The sequence below is a fragment of the Erithacus rubecula genome (genome assembly GCF_903797595.1).
Source record: "Erithacus rubecula genome assembly, chromosome: 19".
NCBI classification, from domain to species: domain Eukaryota; kingdom Metazoa; phylum Chordata; class Aves; order Passeriformes; family Muscicapidae; genus Erithacus; species Erithacus rubecula.
The window spans coordinates 4,003,049-4,021,333 of NC_136671.1; positions in this window are offsets into that span (position 1 = coordinate 4,003,049).

Consider the following 18,285-nt stretch of genomic DNA (forward strand, 5'->3'; position numbering starts at 1 on the left):
AGGGATGGCCAAGGATCAGTCCAGCCTGGGTGAGCCCCAAGGCAGGGTCAGCCTTAACCCTTGCAGTGCCTGGGTGATTGCAAAATCCCCTTGTCCTGAGCACTGGGACTGACTGGAAAACTGGAATAATGAGCATTCAAACAGTTGAGGGCTTGCTGGGTGCTGTGCTGCTGTCCTGAATTCCCCAAAAAACCCCAGGCAGCTTCCCGTGTGGGCTCATATCAGCAGGACAAGGGAACTTGGGCAGGGATTTTAGGGCAGGCAGATGCTAATGATGAGAAGACGAGGTATCTGTGTGCATATATATGGATGTGAAGGTGTTCCACACATGCTCTAAGCCCTCACAAAGCACCCAGGGCAGCTCTGGGCTGCAAAGCTTCCCCTGACACCCCACACCCAGAGTGCTTCTCCCCACTGCACACCCTTTGCAGGGTCTGACCTGAGCCTGCACTGCAAACCTGGAGGGTTTAAACCCGGGCTCAGGTCTTTGGCTCTCAAATGCTTTGTACGACTTCTCCAGACTTCAGCAGGGACAGAGCTGGGAGCAGCCCCTGCCCCAGCTCCGAATTTCTTCACGTTGGTGCCTGCAAGGAGATTACCAGGGAGAGCAGAAGGCTGCACCTCTGAACTCCCTGGGCACACCTCGTACAGCTCCTCTCCTTGTTTTCCCTCCCATCCCCATCCCCAACCCCGTGCCAGCCTTTGGCTGGCTGCAAACCTCAGCACCAATCCTGCCGTGGGCCTGATACAATTTCTTTACAATTTTAAATTTTTTTTCCCTACAGAAACATAGGAGATAAACACAATAATTTCCAAGAAGCGAAAGCTTCCCCCTGGAGAAGCCAACAGGGACCTGGGGCAGAGTCCTGGTACGGTGTGGCAGTGACACTGATTCCATCTGACACCTGGGTGTCTCCAAAGCCTTCACATTGTGTGCTGCAAATGTATATTAACATTAGTATGCATTGGCACAATATGGATCCATTATTCCAAATGCTTATGAGAACTAGGTGCTGCGTAGGAGCAGCTGCTGCTTTTTAAGCCTCAGAGCCTCAATAGATTCATAGATTTTAGGGCCAGAAGGGACCCCAGCGAGTGTGGAGTCTGACCTCCCATGGAGTGTGAGCTGGGGGTGATTTTTGCATCCTGCCCCAAAACCTGTGGGCAGGCAGCAGCCTCCCCAGTGGCCGCCTGCCAGCTGAGGGTTGATGTCTCCCTCTGCAAATTCGTTCTCTTGTTTTATCACTCTCCTCGTTAATCCAAAAAGGGCAGATTTTAATTTCAAAGCTCGGCTTGTGTACGTCCAGATTTCCACCTCTTGGGTTGCCTCCTCTGTTTAAGAAAACCCATTTTCTCCCTTTTGTTGAAGTAGCAGCGATGTTGGAGAAAAGAAAAAAAAAAAAAAAAAAAAAAATCAATGTCCTGGAATGTCATCTGGAAAAAGGATTGGTACTTCTTAAGGGTGGAAATGGTACCTGGCAAGTGTTCAAATTTTGGGTGATTCCCTGCCTGTAAGCACTTCAGCTTTAGTCTTTGTTTTAAAAAAGAAATAAATCTGCATTTTGTAGAGAGGGGTGATGCTGGAGGACTTTGGGTTTATAGTGTTTCCAGAAAATAAAAGAGAGAATGAAAATCCACTAAATCAACGAAATAAAACGAGCTGAAAGTCCTATATTATGGTCACAACAATTCTTCACATAAACACCTCCTGGGTGACAGCTGAAGACGGGTAATTATCATTCAAACCACCTCTGATCCCCAAATCCCTGGCAAAACCTCGCTGAAAAGTGAGCCAGGATCAGATGCTGAGTTTGCCTTCCTGCAGGGGTTTGTCCCTTTTGTTTTCCCCTCTGCCCCTCATTTTGGGGACAGCAGCTCTGTCCCCCATTGCCCTCCCATCCTGATGCCATCAGATCAGTGCCTTAAATTGGGGTGCCAGCTCCAAAACAGTGGCTCCCCAGCCTTTCTGCAAATCACCTGGCATGAGCCTGTATCCAACTTCCTACTCAAATTTTAAAGCACAAGCCAGTTGAAAGCAGATGTTTTGCAGAAACATCACCCTGTGTCTACTGCTGAACATGTGAAAAGGAATTAATTAATGGGTTGGATTGAACGGCATTATCCAGTGGAAAAACAGGAATAATTGGGTGATCTTCAGTTTGTCCCTCATGAGAAGGGAGTCACCTGAGAGCCGTGGGCGAAGAGACAACCCAGCACAGGGCATCAGAAATCTGGAGAGCAGAGGGATCCAGGGGTGGGTTTACAGAACTGGGGGAGTGCCTCAGGGACTGGGGTGGGGGCTGAGGAGTGGCCTGGAGGCCACAAGCCAAGGGCTCTGCCCCGTGCCCTCACCTGGGGTAATTCCCAATTCCCTCCCCATGCTGTAGGATGGAAAGATGCGCTTGTGCATTCCCAGGGGAATGTCTTGGCTGACCTCAGGAGCTTTGTGCCTCCTTTCTGAGGTCTTTGGCAGAATTTCCAAACAAACAGTGGGTACCAGACCCCATTTCATGCCTTCAGGTGAAGGTGGCAGAAGAGAGATTTAAGACAAACTGTGCTTCTTGCAAGCAGTTATCTCTAGAACTCCTGAAAGAATTGAGAGGAAACTGAGCAAGCTCTTAGGAGAGAAACTCCTGGAGGATGTTCAGAATGCTGAGCCCACAGCTGATTCCCAAGAGCATCCCGAGGAGCTGTGATTTTGTCTCCTGGGGCCATTCCCCACCCTTGAGAGACGGCTGGTGCTCCCCAGCTCAGGGTTTTCTCCTGACCTGAGACACTGAGGAACAACTGTGCTCCTGGGAAGGATGTCTCCAGCACAACTCCCCCACCCCACCTGGCACCAGCAGCTTCCTCCTCGGCTGCTAAGCTGAATCCTGGTTTGCCTTTTCTCTTCTGCTGCTCCGTTCATGTGGGAGCAGCCACATCCCTCACCTCTCCCAGGTCTGACAATGAGGAGAGGAAATGAAAAAAGATTATTTAGTATAATGTTTTTTTCCTCTGACGAGACGTTTCATGTTGGAAACACTTTCAAAGAAGAGGAATGAATCATGCAAGCACAGAAATTAGAGATGGAAAAGACCTTTTAGGTCAGCCAGTCCATTTTCCTGTGAATGCAGAGAAGCTTCTGAGTACAGTTAGATTTTTTTTTTCAATAACTTTGCCTGGTCTAAACCAAATTTAGCAAAAAAGCTTCAACTTAAATCCATTCCAAAGCAGCTGTGGATGGAAGAGGGATGGTCTTCAGCTGAGTGTCATTTGAATGCTCCCAGACTTTCAAGGGAGGTGTGAAGCTCTGCAGGGCTTTCCTGGGGAGAAGTTGCAGAGCCTGGAGCAGCTAGGAGGTTTTTGGCTGGAAATCAGCCCCATTCCCACCCCAGAAAGCCATGGGGGATTGCATGGGGAGATCGCAGCTGCCAGGGAGTGAGGGAGGGGCTGTGGGAGTGTGGCTATAGTGTGATCAGCAGAGATCTGCTGTGGCCACCACGGGGGGAAGCCAAGGGCCTGAGCTGGGTGACCATGGGGTCACAGAATGGATCAGGCTGGAAGGGACCACTGCCAGATCATCTGCTCCAGCTCTCTGCTGCAGAACACAGAACTGTGTCCATATGGTTCTGGAATATCTCCAGTGAGGACACTCCACAGCCTCCCTGGGCAACCTGTTCCTGTGCTTGGTCACTGGGAAGAAGCTCTTCCTCATGTTCAGGTGGAATTTCCTGAGCATCAGTCCCTGCCTGTTCCTCCTGTCCTCTTGCTTGGCGCTTCAGGAGGAGCCTGGTCCATGCCCAGACCCCTCCCTGCAGATATTTAACTGCTCGGGGGCTCTGCACTCCTCGGGGCTCTGTGCATGGGGCTGGCACAATCCATGCTATGAATGGCAAAGCAACCATTCCCACCCCAGGCTCTGAATTCGGTATCCCAGGCCACCTTCTGAGCCGTGGAAAACCTCCCTGGAGGTCAAACTACAATTAACTAACAATACAGCTGGAATTAAAAGGGAAAAGATCCGCTCAGACATTTCATCTCGGGCTGGAGTCACTCCACACACAGCCTGGGGGCTGAGCACTCCCTGCCAGCTCCTCCTGCTCCCAGCCTCGTCCAGCTCCACAGGAAACTCCTTCCTTCTTCCCAGGGAAGGGAGAGGGTGGCAGAGAAGTAGGAATGGGGAGATGAAATCATAATGATGTTGATGTTGAAAGGAAGCTCTCCAGGCTGGGGATTTGCTGTTGAATACAGACTTTTGGCCACGTGAACTTTCCCTCAGCGACTCTGCAAATCCTTATACTTACCTTTTTTGGGGGTCGTTTTCAAAAGGCATCTTGCCTCTGAGCATGGGATGCAGGCAGGAAGGGCCTTTCTAATTAACCCAGGAGGGAGAGCATCCCTCTTGCCTGCTCTGACCCTGCACGGTTAGGGAAGGAGCAGGATTGCCAGAGCTCCCCTAGAAACGGAACCTTAATCCCCCTCCCCAAAATCCCGACCCCTGATCCGCGCACAGACAGCCGTTTAAAGCGACAGCGTCACCATGTGCCACCTCCTTCTCATAAGTGGTCACCTGCCAGCTTCCACTGAAGGCGTAATTGCCATCCTTGAGGCCTGATCCATCTTATTCCCCTTGAAGTCGATGAGGAAACCTCCCCGACTCTGCTGGAAGCGGTATTAAGATTCCTTCCCCCCCATCTCCTTTCCCAGGATTTATCTCCTTGCGAGGCTGGAGGATCTCCCCAGCATCGGGGCTGGAGCGGCCGGCGATGGAAGGATCTGCGGGGAGGCAGAGCCTCGGGGAGGGAGCGGCTGAGAGGGGGAGAGAAAGAAGAGCAAACACAGGTCCATTAATCCGCAGTTAGTCTGCCTTTTTTGTTAGGAAGATGAACTTGATGAGTTAATTAAGCCACAGCCTGTAAAACCAGTTTATTTGCATAGCAAACTCCTGGGCCAGTGTGCTGTGAGCGGGCATAGACGTGCAGACAATTCCGGGGAAATTACAGCCTCATTAATATGCTAATCTGGTTGCAGGCCTGGAACGAGTTTTGGGTTTGCGGTGCTTTGGGGGGGGGGGGGGGTCGGGGTTGCTTAGCAACCCTTTCCTCCAGGTAACCCTTCTCTTCCTTGCCCTTGATATCCCCCAAGGATTGCCAGGGGAGGGGGCTCGGCCACGCAGCGCTGAGCACGGCGGATGGAACGGGGGGTGCGGGCGGGGGGCGGCACTCACACAGCATCCTGCACCCCAAAGGGCGGGGGGCGGCACTCACACAGCATCCCGCACCCCAAAGGGCGGGGGGCGGCACTCACACAGCATCCCGCACCCCAAAGGGCGGGGGGCTGCACTGGCACAGCATCCTGCACCCCAAAGGGCGGGGGGCGGCACTCACACAGCATCCTGCACCCCAAAGGGCGGGGGGAGGCACTCACAGAGCATCCCGCACCCCAAAGGGCGGGGGGCTGCACTCACACAGCATCCTGCACCCCAAAGGGTGGCACTCACACAACATCCAGCTGCACCCCAAAGGGCGGGGGGCTGCACCCACACAGCATCCAGCTGCACCCCAAAGGGCGGGGGGCTGCACCCACACAGCATCCCGCACCCCAAAGGACGGGGACTGCACCCACACAGTATCCCGCACCCCAAAGAGCGGGGGACTGCACCCACACAGCATCCTGCACCCCAAAGGGCGGGGGGCGGCGCTCACACAGCATCCAGCTGCACTCCAAAGGGCGGGGGGCTGCACTCACACAGCATCCCGCACCCCAAAGGGCGGGGGGCTGCACTCACACAGCATCCCGCACCCCAAAGGGCGGGGGGCTGCACTCACACAGCATCCTGCACCCCAAAGGGCGGGGGGAGGCACTCACACAGCATCCCGCACCCCAAAGGGCGGGGGGAGGCACTCACACAGCATCCTGCACCCCAGAGGGCGGGGGGCGGCACTCACAGAGCATCCCGCACCCCAAAGAGCGGGGGCAGCTCCCCCTCCCCGGCTCGGGGCTCTGGGAGCGGGAACGCACAAACGGGAGCGCGCCCGGCCGCAGCCCCGGCTCCAGCCGCCCGCGCTGTTCCAGGGGCTGCTCCCGCAGGGTCCCAGGGCACCCCCATACCCTCCTGGCTCCCTGTCCCTGCCCTGCCCGTGTCCCTGCCCTCTGTCCTCCCCGGCAGCAGCAGCCCAGCGCTCTGCCCGTCCCGGTTTCCTGCCGCTCCGGGAGCAGCCGGGATGCGGGCGAGGATGGCAGCACCTCTGCCAGGGCAGCACGGGCATCTCCGCCCTGCCCCGCCTTTGTTGCACAGCCAGGACCCTCCTCCTGCAGCTCTAGCATCGGTGACACATCCTGACAGCCGTGCCAGCGCTGCCACCAGGGCGAGGGTTGTGTCCTGGCTGTCCCAGTGTCCCATAGCGCTCGTGGGACCAAGAGGGAAGTGGCAGTAGGATTTCTGCTGGAATATCAGGGCTTCCCTGGAAGCTCCCACATGGCTCTGTGATGAGCTGGGGCACCTGTCTGGGTGCCAAAGCAGTGTGAATTCCTCCAGAGCCCCCTTCTCAATATTTTTGTAATCCAGAGGTGAGTATGCAGGGCTGTGCCAGCTCACACAGAGCTTTTTACCCAGCTGCTCTCCTCAGGGTGATGTGTGGCTGTTGCCTGACAGACATCAGAGCCTTGCAATTCAGACCCAGGACCTGCAAAACAAGGCCAGGCCAGGAGCCTTGGGGCTGGTGGTGACATCTGGGTCAGGTCCTGCAGCACTCTGCCTTTGGCACATCCTCTCAGCTGGAGTTTAGAACCCTGGAGGTGCATGCTCAGCTCCCTTGCTCTGCCACCAAGACTCAGGCCAGGTGAATCCACACCTGGCTGCATGTGGAATTAGATGCCTGAACAGCTCTGAGAGCCCTTTGCTGACCAAACCTGGCTCTTGTTCAACGGGAACAGAGCTTGTGCTGGAATGGAGGAGTTTCCCTCTCTCCATAGGTTTGCCCTGTGATGCTTGGAAATATCCACCTCTGCTCATTCCCCAGCCCAAACATTTGACACAAGTGTGCCAGGCAACAAGTTTTAATGTCAAACATTTCCTTGCCAAGAATAAACTCTGACTTCTCAGGAGGAGGTGAATTCCCTGGCTGGCTGCTGGAGACACTGACATGTGGAAAGGAACTGCTGCCTTCCTACCTGGGGAGTCCCAGTCTCCAGGGTTATCCATCTGTTAACCTTCATGAGCTCAAATATTTATTATTCATATTACCCTGAAATGTGCTAAAAAGATGAAAAAAGGAATTAATGTGCCAGATCTTGCATCCACCTTTTAGCTTATTACAGTGCTAAAGTAGTATTAACATTTACAGTGTGTGAGCTCTGCTTTGCTTGTGCCTGAGGCCAAGGGGTTTAAGCCAGTGCTGGAGTTAATAGCAAGCACTGGTTAGAAAAAGCCCATTATGTCATAAAGTTGGAATTTTACTTGGGCAGTGGCCACTGGCTCTTTCCAATTGGGATGCAGTGCCATCCCTTCCATCCTTTTCTGCTCCACTGCCCTCTCCTGCTCGCTCTCCCTCTCACAAACAAAACCAGAATGGGCAAAATGGTGTTTTTCTTTTCAGTGCTGGGGAGTGGAAGGGCAGCACGTTTGCCAGAAGATAATGGGCTCCAACTCTGGCCAAGGAGCTTCTTGGATTGATGCTGGAGGTGCCATGTGGTCAGAGGTGCTCCTGGGCCCCATTCCCTCCGCTGGCTTCCCTGCCACCTCCTCTTTCACAGCTTGCACATATTTATACATCCAAAATCTGTGTGTTCTGCTGGGGGGTGACCTTATGAGCATCTCCTGCCTCCCCTTAGGAAGGATCTTCATAGCTGTGTGAGGAGCAGCAAGGCAGGGTCTGTCCAGGTGCCCGTTCCATGGTGCTGGTGACCTGTCCCCACCTGGCAGACACCTGCTCCCCCCTCTCCCACATCCTTTGTACCTGTAGATCCCTTGTGGGTACTCCCTGCCCTCCCAGAGGGTTCCTTATCTATTCCTGTGGCTGCCAGGGCTTTCTTGGCTCTGCCACCACCAGGAGCTGCTGAGGACAAAGCTTCAACACAACCAGAAGAACTCACATTTCTTGGAGAGGTTGGAATGGCCTTGCTGTGCCCTGCTAATGGGACATGCTGGTGTTGGGCATGGAGAGAATGCTCCAGGAAGAGCCCTTTGCTGAGCTGAATGTGAGCTTGGTACAACCCAATTTGGTTTTGTGTCCTCAAGGCTCAGCTGATTTTGTTCTGAGCACGGGGTGGGTTAAGGTTTTTGCTATTTATATAACTCAGTTCTCCTCCTGTTCCTGTGCACAGGGTAGCTCTTCCAGTGATCCCATCAGGGAGGAGTTAATTTAGAGGAGAGGGCCTCACCCTCCAGAAAATCAATATTCCTTCCAGCTCTCCTTGTCCTTGGTGTGTGACCCAGCAGTCACAAGCTGGGGGCACTGAGTGTCCAGCAGGACGAGTGACAAACTCACAGCCTTGTGTGCTGAAAAACAGCTTTACTGGAGGTTTTTCTGCTGGGTTTTTTAGCAGATGGTTGGCTTTGGATGCAAACAGGAGTGTGGGAAGGCTTGGAGTTTGATGGCATTGGGAGAGTGGCTTACATCAGCACCCCAGAGCTCACACTTACCTGAGCACCTCTCATCTCCACTTAGCCTGGGACTTGCTGTGTTCTGCAGCTCCCACTCTGGTGATGGCAAGGCCTTGGAGCACTCTCTGGGGCTGAAATCCAGCAGAAGATCTCTGTGACCTGAGTTCCATTCCTTGCACTACACAGAACCCACTCGGCAGGATCCAGGGATTGCACAGAGCCCTGGAATCTGGGGAGCAATGCTCCCTCTGTAAATGAGGCTTGTTGGGCTCCTTCCTCTGTCTGTTCTCCAGCAGAGCCACCAGACTATCCAAACAGAGCCCAGTCCTATTTGGAATTCAGAGGGCACCACCAGTCCATGTCATTGGCAGGGAATAAATAAATAAATACCTCTTGTGAGCACGTCAGGAGTGATGTGTGGCTGGGCTCATTCAAGGTCACATCCCTAAACATGGAATGGAGAGGCACAGGGTGAATCCAAGCTGGATCCAACCCCAGCCCTGCCTTTCCTGCAGGACAAACATCCCCCCTGGCTGCAGGAGAACCTCCTGGGGGAGAGGGCAGTGCTGGGAGTGTGTGCTCTGTCCTTGGAGGGGCACTGGGGTGACTGGGAAGGGTCACTGGGTGAGTTTCTGAGGGTGTAGCCTGGTGTGTGACATCCAGCAAGGGACATTTCCCACAGGAGTGCCTGATCCTGGTGCACAGGCTGCCCAGCACCCTGGATCCCAATGTGACTGGTGTATCAGCAGCTGGAACAAAACCTCCCTGGGGAGGAGCTCTGTTCCTCATCTAAAGCCCACCTGCTCTGTGGTTGATCCAACTTCTTGTTGAGGGTCGACCCAACCCATTTCCCCTCTCCAGGCACTGCAGGGCCCCTTGCTCTGGGCAGTGCCTCTGCCTGCTTGGCTGTGAGGCTGTTCCAGGGCCGTGCTCATCCCACACTCCCTTCCACCATCCCTTCTGCCTAACCTATGGGAGAAGCAACCACAGAGGGGGAATCCAACAAAACCCCACCCTACTCTGCCAAGAGCCCCTCCTGCCATGGCAGGGCTGGGTCCCCAGGTCCGAGGCTGCTCAGCTCTGTGTCGGTGGCGCTCCTCACCCTTTGACAAATCCTGGCATTTGCAAAGTTATTATACCTCATTATGAATTGGATTTTAATCTAGTGTAAATAGTCCTACCATTATAGTGTCATAAGAAGCAATTAGCCCCCCTGCCTGCTTCTATGCATGAGGGGAAAGCTTTAATATCACGGAGCTGTGAGGGCTTGATGGGGCTTCAGCCTCCGTGCCCGTGTGCAGGCAGAGGCTTTGCTCTCCTGGCACCAACCTGGAGAATGTGTGCTGCAGGTGTCCCCTCTGTCCTGGGAGGTCCCCACAGTGACCATCTCATGAGCTGCAGGGTTGATTTTGCCCTGGGACCTCTGCCTGCAGTCGGGTTTGCTCAGCAGAGGGCTGGAAATCATCTTGCAGAGGATGGATGTGGTTCAAGCAGATGATAAATCGTGGTTTGCTCGCCTTGCCCTCGGCCCAGGCACAAAGGGGATTATCCTCCGCAGGGTGAGAGGCGTCTGCAGCCCGCTCCCTGCCTTGCCTCGGGCTGATTATTTCCAATCTCAGCCAAGCCTTCCTGCGCTGCCTCGTGCAGGAAATTCATTATCTGCAGCACGGTTATAAAGCAATCCCACCTTGCCTGTGTCACCTGGAGCCGGGCCGGGGGAGCCCGGGCACTCACACGTCAGGGCTGTCCCCGCTGGGTAATGTTGCATGATTAACAACAACCCCAGGTTAATGGGGTTTTAATGTTCCTCCAGCAGCGGCGGGAGGGGGTGGCATCCTCAGCTCGGAGCAGGGCTTTGATCTTTGTTTTAGGGAGGGACCGAGGTGCCTTTGTGCTGGCTATGTGGCTGGGGACACCGTGGGCACAGCCAGGTGTGCTCCGGGGCTGGGAATTTGGGTGTTTTTGGTGTGGGTGTGTGATGGGTGTGAGGAAAATGCTGGCTCAGCCATCCTGGGGAATTCCAGTACAGGGTGGGGGGTTGCACAGCAGAAAGATCCATCCTTGTGCCATTTGATCAAACCCTGCACTGTGGTATAGCAGAGGAAAGGCTTTAACTCTCCCAAGGATGGGAAAGGACCAGTTTGTGCATAGAGGGAAATCAGGGGCCTGTGGTGCATCCCTCCCTGCTCACAGGCTGTGCTCTGCCCCTGCTCCTGTGAACAGTCCTGCTGCAACTTGCTCTCAGGGGATGGGTACAGAAAAATCCCCCCCAGCCCTCCCATCCTTTCTTTGTCACAGGAAAGAAAAGCTGGCTGCCTGTTAATTACATGAACCTTCTCATGGGCAATTGAGCTGGCCCTGTGTGTGTGTATTCATGTCTGAGTCATGCTCACAGGTGACTGAAAGGAAGCCAAATTTCACAACAAAGCAGGGCCCTGCTGGCTGTGTCCAGCTGCATCCACACAGCAAGGCAGGGCTCTTTCTCCCAGGACAGTGCCCACCTCCATCCCAAAATCCCTTTTGGAGTCCTGTGATGTCTCACCCCCACAGCCACGATGTTACAGGGCCCCAGAGGTGCAGGCATCCCTCTGCCTGTCCCTTCCTCCCCCTGGGCTTTCCCAGGGAACCCCCTCAGCCTGAGTTTCGGCTCTTCCCTGGGGAGGACGTGGCTCCTTCCCCTTGCTGGAGCCTGGAGCTTTGGGGAGGCTCTGGGATGGAATGGCAAGGAAGGCTGGGGGTTAGAGTTAGGTGCCTGTTGTGGGGATCCTGCTGCTGCTCCGTGTGTCCTGCACCTCCCCGTGGGGCCCAGTGACCCTGCTGGATGGGGACAGTCCTCTCGTGTTCCCATGGCTGTCTGTCCTGTGTGCACAGAGCAGCTGATGGAAGCCCAGGGAGATGCTGGTTCCCGGCTCTGCAGCTGAGATGCTCCTCAAGGGCCTTTCCCTCCTGCTGGAATTTGCTGGGGATGTTGGCCAGCAGGGCTCCCAAAGCCTTTCTGCACACCTCCACAGGGCATAGATGGCAGTTCTGGCCGTCTCAGTATCTGCCCTGAGACAATTTTGGCCCCTTCCTACCAGAACCTTCCCAGCCAGTCCCTGGGAACAGCTGAGGGTCAGACCAGGACACAGGAGGGGATGTGCCACAGCCTCCCCTACTCTGCAGCTCAGCTCCTTCCTGCCAGCTTCACTCCAGCCACTCCAACACCGAGTTCCAGGCCTTCATTTCCAGCTCTCATTGCTATTCATCGGTGCATCTGAATATTTTAATCCTTGGGGAGGGGGCACTGGAGAGCAGCATCCTCCCCTGCTTTCCCAGCCACCTTCCCTGGCTTATCTGCTGAAAGCAGGGCCAAGCTGTCCCCAGCCTCAGTGGGTGAGACAAATCGTGGAAGAAGCTTAAAGCAAGACCAGCATCTCCCACCTTGTGCTGGGAGGGGGCTGGGGAGGGAGAGGAGGGAGGGGGTGAGGGAAGCAGCTTGTAATTACAGAGTAAGAGGCAGAGATAAAATGATAATGGAAGAGTTCTGACCCGGCTGAGCCAGTTCTGCAAAGCTGTGAAATAAATTTAGCAAAAGAGCGAGGGCACGGGGGGCTCCCGGGCTGGGTTACAGCTGAAATGCTGGTTTCACAAACAAGACGTAAATTGGATTGCAAACATCTAATTAACCTCCTTGCTGATTTTTTTTTTTTTTTTTCTTGGTGGGAGAGGCGACAGATTCCAGCTAAAGATGATACCGTGGCTTGATATCTCTTTGTAGGAGGGGATCTGGAGGAGAGGAGAGGCAAATGTCGGGTGGTTTCACCTGCTGGCACTCCCCTTGCTGTCCAGCACCAGGGAGAGGAGAATTTCGAGCTCTTCTGACCCCTCTGCCTCACTGTAGAAGCTGTGTGTGCCGTTTTTATGAGCTCACCTTGGAAGAAGGTGCTGGTGGAGCTTCTCCCCGTGTCTCTTTGTTCTTCCTCTCACCCCGAGTTCCCCATTTCCATGGGGACAGGAATGGGCATCTCCCATGGCCTGAGCTGGCTCCCCTTGGCTGCTGCTTTGCCCTGGCCCAGAGCTGCTGACTGACTTTTGGGCTTCACCCAACCTCTTCGGAGAGCTGGAAAACAACCCTCTCCTCCCTTCCCTGGGCTCCGAGGGTTGCTGTTTATTTTTCTGGAGGGCAACCTTTCCATGTGGATTTCGGGAGCCTCCCTCCCCAGCCCCTCACCGCCTCCTGCCTCCCCCTCACCCCAACCTCTTCTCTTTTCCACCCCACCTTCCCCCAGGGGCATCCAGCCAGTGCAAATGGTCCCTTGGCAGCAATGATGAAGATGGATGTCTGATTGATTCTCTCTCCTCTGTGCAACCCCCTCTGCAGCCCCCCCTTTTCCCTCTCCCCCCCTCTCCATGCCCTTCTGGCAGAAAATTAAAAGGCTATTTGTTAAAGGGCGAAAGCCCTCAGGTGCAGCCCCCGGCTGGACAATTTGTCTCCATGAAAAGGATGCTATTATGAGAGCGGCTGGATCCAGGAGGAGGGGGAGAATTTGCCAGGGAGGGAAGGGAGAGGTGGGGAGGGGGAAGGAGGCATCTCGCGGGGACAATGGGGTTGGGCCGGGGGATTGCGGGGGTTTGCCGGCTGGGCACGGGGAGCCTGAGGGGCGGGGAGCCATGTGCTGCGGGGAGGGAAGCCAATCCTCTTGTTCTGAGCCTGCCAAATCCTCTCCGGCACTCCCCACTTCAAAGGGAACAGACGCTCGGGCCGGCCCCGCACCCCACGGCGGGCTGGGACCCCCGCCCGTGCTCCCCCTGCTCTGCCCCCTGGCCCTGCATGCTGCTGGGCTGCCCTGCCTGCCCCGGGGCTGGCTGTCCTCTCCTCTGCTCCAGGGAGGAGGAAAAGAGGAGATAATGCACCCATGTGTGCTGCACCTCCTGCCTTGGTGCTCTCCCCTGAGCCTATCCTGCCCTTCCATCCTTCCCTTCCCCTTCTCTCTGTCAGCACCCATTCCCTGCACACTCACCTACTGCTGTCTGATTTTAGGGTTTGATGTGAATACCTGGCTGCGTGCTCCCTGAGGATCTGCAGAGGAAGGTCCCCGTGGCAGCTCAGGGAGCCTCCAGCTCCTTCCCTCTGAAAAACTGCAAAAACTCTTCAGAAAAGATCACTGCTCTGAGGAAACCACAGCAGGAGTGAGATCCCCTCACCCAGGTTTGAACTGAGCTCGGAGCTGGAAGAGTCTGAACATCACTGAGCTGCCCTGGGAGGCACCAGAGCAGGGCTGGGGTCTCTGCTCCACCCCTGATTCTGCTTCACCCCTGATGCCTTGGAGCTGCTAAAGCCTGCTGAGGTGGCAGCAGTGGGAATGGGTTCCTGTGGGATCTGGGGAGGTGTCCTGGCCGTGCTCTGTGCCCAGCAGGATCCTCCAACACCAGGATGAGCCTGGGTGCACCTGTTTGTGTCCTGGAGCTTCCACCCTTCACTCTCTGCCTTGCTGCCCCCAAAATGAGGGAAGCAAACAGTCCCTTCAGCAGGGAGCAAACAGGAAAGCAAGAAACAGCCTGATCTGGGATAAAGATGGCTCTGCTGGAGCAGTTTCCAAGGGGGATTGCTGCTTTGCACTGGGGGGATGCTGTCCCTCCCAAGCAGCAGCAGGGCTGGGTGGGTTTGGCCTCACTGCACTGGAGGAAAAGGAAAATCTGGGGAGGGTGGGATGCTCTGCACTCTGGGACACAGTATCTCTGCAGGGACTCCTCCTGAAGGCCAGTCCATGGGGAAAGAGCCTCCACAGGGCAGGACAGAGCTCTGGAGTGATGCTCTGTCAGTGTCATCATCCCCTTGCAGCTCACTGAGAGGTTCCCCCACTTCCATCCTGCTGGCAAGAGGCTCAAACAGGGAGCAAACAGCTGCTGGTTGTGGCTGAATGCAGCAGTTCCCCAGCACAGGATGGCCCAGGGGTATTTTGCCCAACATCTTCTAGAAACTCCCTTCTCCACATAATAAAGAGGGAGGGAAAAGGCAGGCTGTGAGCAGGGAAGGAGCTGTTGTGTCCCAGGGCTGAGTTTTCCTCCTCACTCCCCACCAGCCTGGATCAGATGTATTTATGGGGTGTGGAATGGCGAGGATGAGCACTTGGAACTCTCTGTGTCCTGCCTGGGTGTTCCAGGCACCCTGTGGGACAGGAGTCACCTCTCCCAGTGTTGGTGAAGCAGGATTACACTAAATGCTGGCTCACTCTCAGACCTGCCTGACCCAGAGCTGCAGCCAGGGCTCAGAAACCAGCTCTGAATTTGCATGATTCCTTTCTGGCCCTGACTTAAAACCACCATTAAAAAAAAATAGAGAGTTTTATTTCTAAATTCAACAGACAAATTCAAAATCCACAAATCCACAGATTTTCACAGGGGAAGGATTTTTTTACCTTCAGGCAGAGACTGGAGCTACCTTGGCCACAACCATGAAAACCAGGGATGGCTCTGCTTTCCCTGCAGTGTTTTATTTTGGTTTTGCCTGTTGTCTCCATGCACAACCCTGATATAAGTTCTAAACCCAGCTGAAACAGGTTACAGTGTAAGATTTAACGATTCAGCATTTCTCTTGCCACTGATTTACTGACTGATGCTCAACTTTTTTTTTTTTAATCAGTTGAAGAACTGCTTGGCCATCAAGAGCTCCAGGCAGCTGCAAAGGGAATTAAATAATAATATCTTTGGGAGGTAAAAATGCCTGGATGGAATGGAGCAGCACCTCCATCCAGAGATCCAAAAAAAAGTCAGGATAGGAGCTCTTCATGAACTTCTGTTATGTAACACAGACTTAACCCACAGACATGCCAAGACAGTTTTAAAATTTATTTTATATGAACCAAATAATCTCTAATGATTTGATTTGGGGAGACAAAGTGATGCTTTGACCCTGTATGAGGTTTGTAACCAAACCCCTGGGCAGCGACCCTAGGAGGGCAAAACCCCCAGCTGATCTCCCAGAGCCCCCCATGCCCTGGGGTGCTCCTCACCAGCTTTGCCAGCTGGGGCTGTGTGGGAGACCCCCCCAGTTTGTCCCCAAGCCCACCTAAGGGCAGTTCCCAGCACAAGCAGCCTGGCAGAGCCAGGTCCTTGCCCCCCCACACCCTTGGGTGGGATGGGGGGCACAGCCGTGCACCCAAAATCCTTCCAACCAGTATTGGGGATTTCCCCATCTACCTCCATTTTTCACTCCCTAAATTTAGAGAGATTTCCCCAGGATGTGAAAGCTGATATCTAACCCACACCATGTTATTCACTTAGGACAAAAGTCAAACACCAACCACTTCTCTGAGTCCAGATGCAAATGTTTTCCCCATCCATCTGAATGATGCTGAAGCAGTCTCAGAAACAGCTGATCCCTTCTTCTCACCACAAACCCTCTAACCTTGCTGGGCTCTGGGTTTCCTTCCCTGTGTCATTCCCAGCAGCATTGTCCCCTCACCCCTGCTGCCCTGGATTTGAAGGGAGATGTTTGCATCAAATTCCTGCTGGAGAAAAGAGTGGAGGATTTGGGCACTCTGGAATTGAGAGGGACCTGGGGGGGATCTCTGGGGCAGCTGAAAGTTCACATGGCTGTGCCACCTTCCCTGGTGGCATTTTCCCATCTGGGCAGGAAAATCCCTGCCCAGAGGTGATGGGATTGCTGGAGATAAGCAGCCAGGAGGGAGGAATTGTTTGGATCAGGAGCAAAGGGCAGGGGAAGTGTGGCTTTGCCAGCCAGAGAGAGGTGGATCTGGGGGAGAAGCACTGCCCTGGTGGTAGGGGAGGTTCTGCAGAGAGCTCTGGAGCTGTCTGAGAGCACACTGGGTGAAATGAGGGCTGGGTGGGTGCTGCTGTGCATCCCAGGCATCCTGGAGCACTCTTGGGCAGCTCTTTGAGCTGGCCCAGGGCAGCACTGCCTGAACCAGCCTGGGGGGCACAAACAGCTGGGAAAGAGGAGGAAGAAAAGGTGAGGGGAGAAAGGATGGCCAGAATCCAAAGGCAGAAGCTCTCTGGAGACAGCCCAGGGCTGTTGTGTGGTGGTGTCTGGAAACCACACGGAACGTGAAGCGGAAACCAATGAACCAGAGTGAGCAGGCGGGAAATGAGCCCTAATTGAGGGACAAAACCAGGAGCAGATGGGCAGCCCTGCCCACCACCCCTTTCCAGGGCTCTAATTTGCCATGGAAGCTGGGGAACAGCCATCCCTGAACAACTGAGGGCTGCTGCTGTGGGTAGGGGTGGCCTTGTCCTGGTATGTTCCTGGAGAGATTCCAGGGTGAGGGAGCTGGCAGCATCCCACTCCCACTGCCCCTCCACAAAAATCCTGCTGGGGTGGGATGCTCAGAGCCTTTATCCTCAGGGCCAAGCTCAGTGCAGGGCTCAGCAAGTTCCACAGCTCCCCAAGTGAGATTTGCTCCTTGCTGACACAAAACAAACAGGTATTTCCTCTGACATTTTTGGTTTTGCCAAAAACATGCGAGTTGGGGGTTGTTTAAACAGCTCGGTCCTGCTCTGCAGTCAGAGACTCTCTGTATTATATTCTGAGACCCTCTGTATGGTTTTAGGACAAGTGCCAGCAGGTAAACACCAATTCCATCTCAAGGACCACTCCTAGCACCTCTTTGTGCAGGCTGAAAATCTGTGTGGTGCTCTGAAAGGTGCTGCAAGTCAGCCTAGCAAGGAGCCCTTGTGCCTGCCCACCTCAGCCTGGGGACAGCAGGGAATTCCCTCGGGAATGCTTGTGGAGGTGGGGACCAGGGGATGCTCGCTGGAAGCCCAGCACCGACCCCTCCCTCCCTCCCACCACGGCCTGGGGAAGCTTAATGAGTTAATGCTGATTAAGTGCTTTCAGATAATCAGATAAAGGTGTCATAAAAGTGCTTTACAGTGATGATGATGTGTTTTATGGTGAGGAGAAACTGATGATCCCAAATAAAAATCCAAATTAAATCGGGGGGGAAGTACAAAGGCGTCTTCAGATCTGGGGTGAACTTCACATTAAGGGCAAAAAAAGCATTCAAGCATCCTCAAACCTCATTTTGACCTCCCCCCTCCTCTCCAGGAGCCTTTCTGCTCGAGACCAAGATTAATTACCTCCCTCACAGCCCTTTGGGCTTCCCCCATCTGATAAGGTGTGAATAAGGCTGACAGGACCTGCTAAGGGTCTCACAGCTTTCTCAGCTCCGTGTCCTGCCTCGAGCACGGCACAGCCCTGCTGATCCCCAGCCTTGCTTAACTCCTGCCTCGTCCTCCACTTGTGCCATCCATGGGGTTGGAGGTGTAGGGATGATTCTTCTGCCTGCTGAGAGAGAAATCAGCCCCAAACCCTGAATCTGCCCACACCAACTGCTCCAGGCCTGGAGCAAGACCCTAAATAAAGCAAATAACAGCATTTCCCCCACTCTGAGAGCTGCCTTTGTCCAGGCTGATGGGGACCCCAGAGTTGAGGGACACATGTTAAGATCTACAGCAATTAAAAGGGGCTCCAGCCTTAATGTGCTCAGCTGAAAGCCCAGGTCCCCAGGTTGTGCACGGGAAATTGGCTGCTAATTTAGTGGCTGCTGCCAACTGGCCGCATCTGTCCAGCCTTGCATGGCTGTGCCTTCCTTGCTCTTTTCCAAGCATTTCTCCTGGCAGCATTACAGCCTGGGGAGGAGGCAGAGCCAGCTCAGGCAACCTGCTCACTCCACACACTGCTGTGGGGTTATGGCCAT